Genomic DNA, 12,714 nt, shown 5'->3' on the forward strand with positions numbered 1-12,714 from the left:
GCTAAATGAGTATTGTGGTCCGCACTATGCTAGGGTGACTTTTCTTGTGCCGTTAGTTAGTGATGTTCTGTGGTCGCACTTCAGGCATTGAAGTCGCACATCAACTTTTGCGGCCGCACTTTTAGTTCTACGGACCGCACTTGAGGAGGCTTCAAAACTGACTAACTGATCATTCTCTGATCATTCATTTCATCAGTGCAAAAAATTTTGCGAATTAGAGTGCCGCCACATATTTTCTTCTACAAACCGCACTTTTGCCTAAAGTTATTGAAGCTTCAGTTCATCTTTTGTGTCCGCATTTCTTCTTGCGAACCACAAATACTTTAGCGGTCACAGTCCCATTTTTGTGGAGCCAGTTTTCTCTGCCCTGATCCTCTTTACTGAAATGCCTAGGACTATCCTCTTTTTGTGTCATTCTTCCTCCAAGGTCTGACATGGAACACTACTTAGAAGCCTGGGGCAATCCCTCTTCATATGACTCAAGTCTCCACAGTCAAAGCAACCCCTCCTCTTGCGAGGTTGCTGGCTCTATGGCTGCCCCTAAGAGCCTGAATATTCGCCCGAAGAACCCTAAAAAGACGAAGCACGATATGAACTCTATGCTGACAGTGCACTAAAAGATTTCTAACCTGGGCGACCACTGTAAGAACCATGGCTGACTGAAGAATCACGAGGAACCTAATAAGCTGACTGAACAGGCCTGAAATAATAGCCTATAATGTGATGTCTCTAGCCTCCAAATGAGGCATTTCTAAAACCACCTGAACTATGGGGCCTCTTGGCATTATGCTACTCTCTCTCTTGCTTGCGCATATGCTCTAAGCGCCTAGAAATCTCCACATCCTAATGAATAATAGTATCAGTCTAAAACTCTCGGGCCACACCTATAACGACTCGGCCGGTTGTTTTGTGTATTTGAGCTTCGTTTCCCTATTTGATTCTTTCCATATGTGTGTTTGTTGTCTTGTGACTTTTAGGGATAGTTGGTTTGGCTTTGGGAAGGTTAGTGATTTAGAACACCTAGAGTCCTTTTTGGAAGCTTAAGTTGTAAGAGTTTACCAAGGTTTGACTTTTCTGTAAAAGACCTTGAATTGGTGTTTTGATAGTTTCGATAGATTCATATAGTAATTTTGGACTTAGGCATATGTTTGGAATTGGATATGAAGGTTCCTAGGATGTTTTGATGCTATTTGCCGTAAGTTGGAAAATTGTAGGATTGGAGAGGTTATAGGTTTGAACGGAAGTTGATTTTGAGGTTATCGGATTCAGATTTTTGGTTTCGAAAGTTAGAATAGGTTCGTTTTGTCATTTGGGATTTGTTTGAAAGGTTTGGGTTTAATCCGATTTGGGTAGGCATGAATCGGATGCTTGGTTCAAAGTTTGGAAGTTAATGAGCTTAAGAGAAGCTTAACATGGGTTTTGATCGTCGATTCTTAATTGTGATGTTACGCGTTGTGCTTTGAGCATTTGAATAAGTTTGGATGAGGTATTGGAACTTTTTGGCATGATTGGACGGGTTCTCAAAAGACTCGGGTGTCTGATGTTATTCGTGTTCGCGTGGGTGCATTGCATTCGCGATGAAGGTTTTGGGAGCTGGGGGTTTTTACTCTACGCATTCCCAGAGGGGCAGTCACGTTCACAAAGAAGTAGGTTGAGCTGGGCAGTAGACCTTCGCGTTCGCGAGGGTGTTGGTTGTGTTCACGAAGAGGAGGGACCTTTGGCCTTCGCGTTCATGGGACCCAACCACTTTCGCGAAGAAGGATTTTTGGGGCCTTGGCAGTTTGTGTTTCGCGAACGCAAGGCTTTAACCGCGTTCGCGAAGGGTATGCCTGGGCAGACCTTAAGTAATATGATTTCGGTATTTTTACCCACATTATCATAATTTGATCCCTAGACTTCGAGAGTGGAATATTTTGAAGAGCTATTTCACCCATCCTTGGTGGTAAGCAATTTTGACATGGATTTTACTTTATATCATGATTTTCTATGGGTTTCTACACCTAAAAGTTTGGATTTTAAAGTGAAAATTGGGGATTCTTGGCAATACCTTTGGAAAGTGAATAATTAAGATTTGAACCACGAATTGGAGTCGGTTTTGAATGAAACTTGTATATTTGGACTCATATTGGAATGGTGTTCGAAATTTGTGAGTTTTTCGGACTTCGGGAGGTGAGTCCGAGTTGACCTTTTGGTTGACATTGTGTATTGATTTAAACATCCAATCTTTATTGATTGGGTTTGGTTTATATGTCTTTGTTTGATATTATTGGGTTATATTTGACTAGATTTAATCCATTTGGTTAGATTTTTGAGGATTTGGCATTTTTGACAAATCTTAGGCTACCGGGTGGAGGTAAGTCTCTTGGCTAATCTTGTTAAGAAGGAAACCCCTAGGATTTAACTTGTTTTCTATGTTTTAAGGTATTCGGGTAGTGTATATACCTAGTGACGAGTGTATATGCATTTACCGAGTTTATATCATGACCGAGGTAGAATTGGTTTATTGTATGCCTTGTTTTGACCTTGTGCTCATTTGATTCATGATTTATTTGACTCATGTGACTATGTTTGCTATATTATTCATGTTAGAAATCATGTCTAAGATTATGATTAATTATGAAGGCATGGGCGCTTATTTTTTATATGTTGAATTAGATTATGATTTATTATGAAGGCATGGGAGCTTATTTTGATATGTTGAATTGCATAATTATTCGTAGTCACATAGAGATTTCATGAGCACTTATCCGATTGATATTTAGTAAGTCATTGTGCACCTTTTATCTTTAATTCTTGAGTCTATACATTTATTTTGAACAATGGATACGTAATTTGGACTAAGGATTTTTGCACGAAGGGTAGCAGTGCGGATGAGATAAAGTTACGGAACATTGAAATTGATGATCGGACATTGATTTAAGAGTGATGCTATTATTCACCTTTTTGAGTTTGGAATTGGATCCGCCCTCAGGAGTTAGGTGATAACCAACATTAGTTTGGGCCCTGTGAGCGTGGTCAGTACATGGATTTTGTACAGGGTCGATACATGAATTTTGTATCAGGTGTTGTTGATACATGGATTGTGTATCGGGGTATGGGGATCTTGCACTGGTTGAGCATGAATTTTTATTATTGACTCATTTAGTAGTATTAATTTATCTGGTAATTGTTGCTTGACATCCTTATATGCTAGTTGGGAGTCTCGGCTCTGTTATTTGAGCATACTATATTATAATACCATATTTGAGAAGTGTTTTGATTATTTATGTACTAGACGAACATGCCTCATACTTCAATTATTGCTATCTGTCATTCTTGTTATTCATGGTATTATTCGTTGTTTCAGTTCTTAATTCTGTTATTATACTTGTGCAGAAAGTATTCGGAAGCATCTAGCATCGCCACTATTTCTTTGAGGTTAGACTTGATACTTATTGGGTATGCTTCTGCACATCTTTTTGTGCATACCCCCAGGTGGGTCCTAGTAGAACTTCCTGATGGAGCTAGGCGACTATACGGAGACTTAAAGTGTGATGCACTTCGTGGACCTACTTCGTAGTTCCTAAGTCCCCAATTCTTACTAATTCCTATCTATTTGTATTTCAGACAGCTTGTTATGTATACAGACTTGTTCTTATTTTTCGTAGTTTGCTCGTGCACTTGTGCCACCTAATCTTGGGGGTAGTACCATTGTGTTATCTCTATTAATTAATGATAGTGGATTATATTTGTTGATTATGAGTTGGCTTTCCTATCAAGCTCGACTAAGCATAATTAGGGCCTAGAGGTGGGATTTTGGATCGTGACAAGTTGGTATCAGAGCTCTAGGTTGTGTAGGTATCACGAGTCATGATCAGGTCTAATATAAAAAAAAACCCACAAAAAATGGAACCATACGAAAATCAGCAACCACACGAAGAACAATAAACTCACTAGCGCCACGGGGTTCCCGACACTTGACTTGTGACGATTTTCGTCGACTTTTGTTTCATAACTCGCTTGTCTTCAAAACATAACACATGACTATCATACGAATAAAATACCTCATAAAATCACCTTCTTATCATGTTAATCACCCTAGTCTCACCCCATAAGTACAAGTTATGACATTCCCAACTTGCCGACTTTCGATGAAACTTATTTTCTTCGATTTGTTTAGCTTCTAAACCTTCCAACCCTCTTGATACTTGCAGTTCATGATCTTAAATATTTATAACCTCCAAGGTAACATGATTAACTTACTTTATGTACTGCCAAAGGTGATCTCATTTCCGAGTTTACATCAATTGGCTTACAACATACTTTTACGTACGAAAAATGGGGTGTTACATCATTCCCCCTTTGGAACATTCGTCCTCGAATGTTGATTGATGCTCTTATCATTATCATAACCTAAAGCTCTTACAAATACATTAATATTGTCCTTTCCATCTAGACAACTGTTCTATGAATAAATCCAAAGGCCTGGCATTCTCCCCTTTAGGCCTCTTTCTCACACCACGACCTGTGGTCAGAATTAATCCAATCTCATAACTCTTGCTATCTTCCGTGATGCAGCTTGTACGACTCTGTCCTTGTACACATGCCTGCATTCCTCTTATCTCCATTTTCCTCTTTTAGCCAATCTCTAGGCCTCACTTTGCGAACATATACAGAATTATCATAAGTTTTTCCTCTGGGCATCGGTAGGTGTGTTGAAATTCTTTATATGGTACTTTGTCGAACTTACAACTATCGTTATATTCTGTTTCATAGCCTCAGAACTTTTATCCATTGGTTGTTGATTCATCTTAATGTTGATCTATAATCCACTAGTGATAACCTGAAACTTCTTACGTAGTACATTTTCACTAGGGCTCACGTCTTATCGGCTAACATCTAAAGTTATTTGCTTCATCCACCTTAAGGATGATACTATACTTCAATAACCGTATTTCATAGCATCCCAACATGATTCATCTTCAGGAGGTATTCAAATCCTATGTAATTCATAAAATCCCTTCACGATGAATTATTACTTCAATCGAAGGCTATATTCCTAAACGTCATCCTCTTACCATTTATCAAAATTACACTCTTATTCTATTACTTGGGCAGCATCTCATCTCTTCTAAATGTTCCTACTCTTAAACTCGTCCACGTTATACTAGTCTTTCTCTAACTTGCAGAAACAATCAGCTCTCTTATTTTGATGCTCTTAATCCTAAGGCCTTACTTATTCTCGTCACCTCCTCACTCATTTTTTCCTATCCTAACTCTGATCTACCTAAAGCCTTGTCGCTCTACCATACTTTAGCTTACGACCTACACTTATCTATTCATACTACTCACAACCTTCATTTAACTTTCTAGCACCATAGATTGCATTATGTTATTCTAGCACTTCAAGTGAGACATCACGTCACCTCTAACGCTTCTTTACTCTCGTAACTAGACCTCTCGGTACCTGGAAACTATAGGCAGGAAGATATGCTACTAAAGATACCACTATCACTCCTGGATACTAAATCACGACGCTTCTAGCCCTCTATATGTAGTCTAGACTATTCACGACCTTTTGTAGTTGAGTATCTCGTACCTTTTCACTTTTACCTTACTTACCTTTAAATATCGCATCAAATCTTCTGTCGCTTTCATAACTTCCCTTCAACATAGGTGTAATTTACATCCACTCCTTAAAGCACTAGTATAATACTTGCACCTCTGGTGCATACACAATCTGGCAGATGCTTCATAATGACTGCTTATAACTCAGCTCTATGGAACGATCTGGAAACAAAAGAAGGGTAACATTTCATAAATGCCCTGTAGCTTCTCAATTATAAGTGTGGCGTGCAACACACCAATAAGTGAGACTCTACTAGACACGGCTTTGTAGACTCCCTAGGACACGACCTGCTCTGATACCACTTAATCAAAACCCCACATGAGCTCGAACCACACCAAAATTAGCAACCACAAGAAGAATAAGAAACTCACTAGCGCCACGGGGTTCTCGACACTTGATTTATGTTGACCTTTCGTCGACTTATGTTTCACAACTCACTTGACTTCAAACATCAACACACGACTATCATACGACTAAAATACCTTATAAAATCACCTTCTTATCATGTTAAGCACCCTAATCTCACTCCATAAGTACGGGTTATAACATTCCCAACTTGCCGACTTTTGACGAAACTTATTTTCTTTGATTCATTTAGCTTCTAAACCTTCCAACCCTCTTGATACTTGCAGTTCAATATCTTAAATATTTTTAACCTCTAAGGTAACATGATTAACTTACTTTATATACTTCCAAAGGTGATCTCATTTCCGAGCTTACATCAATTGACTTACGACATACTTTTACGTACGAAAATATGGGGTGTCACAAATAGAGTCTTGTGAGTTGGTATGGAGACGTCTATACTTATATGTGAGAAGCTATAGGATGTTAGGAAACTTCTCTTCTTACATTCTTTATAGTGCGACTTTATTGATCCGAAGTTTGAATCCTTGTCTTTCTATTCTCTAGCAGATGGTGAGAACACGTCCATCGGGAGTAGTTGGACAGGAACCAGCCCCTCAAGTTAGGGCCATAACAGGCCATGGTATATGTAGAGGCAGGGTTGGAGCCCGCGCTACAGTTATATCCCCTACAAGGGGAGCCTCTATGGAGCCACAAGTTGCTCCGATGGAGGAGCGGACCTTTTATCAGGGTGAGCCAGTTGAACCAGCTCAGGTCCCGGAGGGGTTCATTGCTACCCCAGTACTTCAGGATGCTCTTGTTCATTTGGTTGGACTTGTGGAGGGTCTAGCATATATTGGAGTACTTCCTGTGGCACCGGCTACTTCTCAAGCCAGGGGAGGGTCATAAACTCCTACTACTCACACTCCTAAGCAGGTCATTACTATTTATCAGATGCTAGACTAGTACCAATTGGAAGACACCCTCCCGTTGTTGCTATTAGGCCAGTAGTGCAGGCCACTATGTTTAAGGAGGAACAGAAGAGGTTTGACCGGTTCAGGAAGATGGGTCATCCATGTTATGATGGTGACTCTTTGGCAGATGCACAGGATTTCTTAGAAGGTTGTCAGGAAATTCTTCATAATCTTGGTTTGGTGGAGTCAAATGGGATTGCTTTCACTACTTTTCAGCTTCAGGGGGCAAACAAGAGGTAGTGGTAGTCATAGGAGCGTAGTAGGCTAGCAGTGTCACTTCCACTCACATGGAGTCAGATTTCACATCTCTTCTAAGAGAAGTTTTCTCCCCTCACGACAAGGGAGGAGATGCATGGCCAATTAGAGCACCTTCAACAACGGTCGTATGTCTGTGACCGAATATAAGATGAGATTTACGGAGCTATCCTATCATGCAGCTTTTTTGATCCACGACGGGGTTGGGAAGGTGAGGATTCATTGAGGGATTGAACTTTGGTATCAATATTGCTATGGCTAGGGAGGCAGAGACTTGAACTACATTTCTTCAGGTTGTAGACATAGCGGGCAGGATTGAGTGGTAAGAAGCCCCGATATTCTGGTGGTTTCAGTGGTACCTCATCTAGAGGTAGGGATCATTCTGGGAGAGGCCATCCTACCAGGACAACTACTTTAGCTTATCAGCCTGCTCGTGGTGCTCCAGTTTAGTCTTCATTCTGTACATTACCAGCACACAGTTCCTACCATGCTCTTTCAGCCCAAGGCTATTCTAGTGAGCATACTGGTTATCAAAGGCAGCCATAGATTCAGCAGCCATTCTCAGCTCGAGGCTATTTTTAGTGTGGAGAGGTAGGGCATATCAAGAGGTATTTCCCTAGACGTGGTAGAGGCACAGCACAGTAGGGTTCTCAGGCACTATCTCCAGTTCCAGTTGTTACACCACCAGCTCCACCAGCTAGAGGGGGAGCTCAGGTAGTTAGGGGACGTCCCAGAGGCAGAGGTCAGGCTCGCTATTATGCTTTTTTGGGTAGGCCCACCGTAGAGGCTTCTGATGCAATTATTACAGGTATTATTTCTGTATGTCACTGAGATGCATCAGTTCTATTTGATCCTGGAAATATATTCCTATGTGTTATCATACTTCGCATCATATTTGGATTTTTCCCATAGTTCTCTTGATATTCCTTTTCATTATCTACACCTGTTGGTGTCTCTATTATGGTGCATCAGTTGTATTGGTCTTGTTTTCTTACCGTTGGGGGCTATGAGACTAGTGTGGATCTCTTATTGCATAGTATGGTGGATTTTGATATGATTTTGGGTATGGATTGGTTATCTCTGTATCCTACTATTCTTGATTCTCACGCTAAGACTGTGACGTTAGCTAGGCTGGGGTTGCCAAAGAATGGAAAGGTTCTCTTAGGTATACTTCTAGTAGGGTGATTTCATTTCTGAAGGCTCAGCGGATGGTTGAGAAGGGGTGTTTGGCATACTTAGCCTTTGTAAGGAATTTTAGTGCAGATACTCCTACTATTGAGTCAGTTCTGGTAGTGAGGGAGTTTCTAGATCTGTTTCCAACCAACTTACCGATTATGCCACCCGATAGGAATATTGATTTTTGTATTGACTTGGTACCGGGCACTCAGCCCATATCTATTCCACTGAATAGCATGGCTCCAGCAAAGTTGAAGGAGTTGAAAGAACAGCTGTAAGGGTTGCTGGATAATTGGTTCATCCGGCCTAGTGTATCACTGTGGGGTGCGCCTATGTTATTTGTAAAGAAGAAGGATGGTTCGACAAGGATGTGTATTGACTAGAGGTAGTAGAACAAGGTTACCATCAAGAACAAGTATCCATTTCCTCGCATTGATGACTTATTTGATCAGCTTCAGGGTGTTAGGGTGTTCTCAAAGATTGACTTGAGATAGGGGTATCACCAGTTGAAAATTAGGGCTTTGGACATTCCTAAGACGGCTTTCAGGACTCGTTATGGACATTATGAGGCTTTGGTGATGTATTTTGGTTTGACTAATGCCTCAGCAGCCTTCATGAATTTGATGAACAGTGTGTTATAGCCTTACTTGGACTCTTTTGTCATTGTATTCATTGATTGCATCATAGTATATTTCTGTAGTGCTGAGGAGCACGAGCAGAATTTGAGGACTGAGCTTCATATTTTGAGGGAGAAGAAGTTGTATGCTAAGTTCTCCAAATATTGAGGAGATTTGATGTTGTATGGGTTATTGTGGACAAACTGACCAAGTCTGCACATCTCATTCCGGTCATGACTTCCTAAACTTCTACGTAGTTGGCTCAAATTTATCTTAGAGAGATTGTTCCCCTACATGTTGTGCTTGTGTCTACCTTCTCGGATTGTGGCACTCAGTTTACATCGCATTTTTGGAGAGTTGTGCAGCATGAATAGGGAACGCAGGTTGAGTTGAGTATTACGTTTCACCCTCAGACGGATGGGCAGTCCAATCAAACCATTCAGATCTTGGAGGATATGTTGAGAGCATGCATCATTATGTTTAGAGGCCAGTAGGATCAGTTCCTACCATTAGCAGAGTTAGACTATAGCAATAGCTACCAGTCGAGTATCCAAATGGCTCTGTGTGAGGCCTTATACGGGAGGTAATGTCATTCTCCAGTTGGTTGGTTTGAGCCTAGGGTGGCTAGGTTGTTGGGCACCGATCTGGTCCGTGATGCTTTGGGGAAGGTGAAGTAGATTCAAAATGGACTTTATACAACGCAGTCCAGGCAGAAGAGTTATGCTAATATGAATTTTTGTGATGTAGAATTCATAGAGGGTGAGAGGGTTTTTCTCTTAGTTTCACCTATGAAGGGTGTGATGAGGTTCGGGAAGAAGGGCAAGATGAGCCCTCGGTACATTGGTCCATTTGAGGTTTTGGAAAGAGAGGGTGAGGTGGATTACTAGCTTGCTTTGAAACCTAGCTTGTCGGGAGTTCATCCGGTATTTCATGTTTCCATGCTTCAGAAGTATCATGAGGATCAGTCACATTTGTTAGATTTCAGTTCGGTGTGGTTGGATGAGAACTTGGCTTATGAGGAGGAACCAGTGACCATTTTAGACAGGCAGGTTTAGAAGCTGAGGTCAAAGAATATTACATCTGTGAGGGTTCTGTAGAGAGGTCAAACGGACAAGAAGGCGACTTGGGAGACCGAGCATGATATCCGGAGCAAATATGCTCATATTTCTTGGCATTCTAAGGATGTTTCTAAACTCGTTCGAGGATGAATATTTGTTTAAGAGGGGCAGAATATAATGAGTCGGCGGGTTGTTTTATGTATTTGAGCCCAGTTCCCCTATTTGATGCTTCTCGTATGTGTGTTTGTTGTCTTGTGACTTGCAGGGATGGTCGATTTGGCTTCGGTAAGGTTTGGGATTGATGTGGAACATCTAGAATCATTTTGGAAGCTTAAGTTGTAAGAGCTTACCAAGGTTTGACCTTGTGTAAACGACCTCGGACAGGTGTTTTGATTGTTCCAATAGGTTTGTATGGTAATTTTGGATTTCGTCGTATATTTGGAATTGGATTTGGAGATTCCTAGGATGTTTTGGTGCTATTTGCCGAAAGTTCGCAATTTGTAGGATTGGAGAGTTCATAGGTTTGATCGAGGTTAACTTTGAGGTTATCAGATTCGGATTTTTGTTCCAGAATATAGAATAAGTTCATTTTGTCATTTGGTAATTGTGTGCAAAATTTGGGTCTAATAAGGTTTGGGTAGGCTTGAACCAGACACTTGGTTTGAAGTTTGAAAGTTAATGAACTAAAGAGAAGTTGTTTTGATCGTCGATTCATGGTTTTGATGTTGTTCGCTGTGTTTTGAGAATTTTAATAAGCTTGGATGAGGTATGGAAAATTGTTGGTATGATTGGATGGGGTATGGGGGCTCGGGTGTGTTCAGACCATTTCCTTGAGTTTTGAGACATCAGATTTTTGCTGGTGTCTGATGTACTTCGCATTCGTGCGGGTGCATCGCATTCGCGATGAAGGATTTACGAGCTGGGGGTTTTGATCTTCGCATTCATGTAGGGGAAACTGCATTTGTGAAGAAGGATTTTTGGAGCAATTGTAGTTTGTGCTTCACGAACGCGAGGCTTTGTATTACACCCTATATTTTCGTACATAAAAATGCGTCGTAAGCAAACTAATGTAGGACCAAAAATGAGATAATATTTAAAAGTATATAAAGTAAGTTAATCATGTTACCTCTGAGGTTACAAATATTGAAGATCATGAACAACAAGTACAAAGAGGGTTGGACAGTTCAGAAGCTAAAGCAATTAAATAAAACAATGTTTCGTCGAAAGTCGACAAGTTGGAAATGTTATAACATGTACCTTTGGGGTGAGACTAGGGTGATTAACATGATAAGGAGATTATGTTATGATTTATATTAGTCGTATGACATCCGTGTGTTATGTTTTGAAGTCAAGCGAGTTGTGGAACAAAAGTTGATGAAAGTCATCACAAGTTACATTCATAAGTTTTACTGAAACTTTGGGTCAAATGTAACTGCACTTTTCTCCCAATATACTTAGAGTTATGGGGTGTTCCACCCATCAAATTAAAGATATATGAGTCTATTTTCCAACACATTAAACTCTTTGTCAATACCACATCGGAGTAGAGAGATATGGGCATGTTTGCGATACTGCGCAAGCTGCTAGGTGACAAGTAGGTGTGTCACCTACTTGCTTAAATGAAAGCCCAAAAATGGGCCATTTCGGGTCGTCCAAAGAGGCCTTTTAAAGGCCTATTTTCTTCATATATTAGACTTAAAATAGAGCATAATAACCAGACATAAGCTCTGCAAAGAATCCTCCCAAATATTTCCCACAAACCCTAATTGATTTTCTCTCCCTTTCAAGTTCTAATTGGAGGTAAAACCTAGAGTTTGAAGAACCAAGATAGGAGCTGAGTTATCCAACAAATAAGATGAGTTTACTGATCTCTTTCATCCATTTTTTCTTCTGTAAATTCATGGTAAGTCGTTCTATACTTGTAAGAACTCACGGGACGGTGATCGGAAGCCGTGAGTTCGAGTTATTCACTTGTAGCGGACTGTTTTGTGGACAGTTTTGTGTTGCTGTTGGGCTGCGTGTTTTACTACTGTTTTGTGGAGTTTTGGAGGAGGAAGGGGGCGTAGAAACACCATATAAATGTAGGGTGGTTGGCTGGTCGTTCGTCATAACATTTTCGGGTCGTTTGACACAACTACGGTGGTCGTTTTGTGTATGAAGAGATTGGGGTGTGTTGGGCTGTTTTGTAGTATTTGATGGCGTATATAGGGCTGAAAAATGGTGTATATATGTTGTTATTGTTCTGTTCTTGTATTGTTGGTGTTATCTTGAATTTGGAGGAAGTAAGGATTATAGGGGAGATGCTGCCCGTTTTAATACAAAATAAGTTTGTCGTTCGTTGTGCGATAGTTGTACCTTTCGTAACTTAACGATAGTATTATTATCATTCTTGTAGATTAAGGTGCGAAGAGGTGAGTTCAACTTGGTGATTGGAAAGATTGTGATAAGGTATGTTAAGGCTAAGCCCTTCCTTCATTTTGGCATGATCTCGTAGCTACATGTGTTAATAATGAGACATAAAGAGAAGTTCGTATTCATGAATTTATTCACATTATTCTAGTCTCATAAGTTACAATATTATTCCTTATCAAGACTTCATATTCAGTTTAGTTTTGTCTTTATTCAGTCAAGAGAGCATAGGGTCTATATATATATATATATATATATATATATATATATAT

This window comes from Nicotiana tomentosiformis, chromosome 5, assembly GCF_000390325.3.
Source record: "Nicotiana tomentosiformis chromosome 5, ASM39032v3, whole genome shotgun sequence".
Classification (NCBI taxonomy): Eukaryota; Viridiplantae; Streptophyta; class Magnoliopsida; order Solanales; family Solanaceae; genus Nicotiana; species Nicotiana tomentosiformis.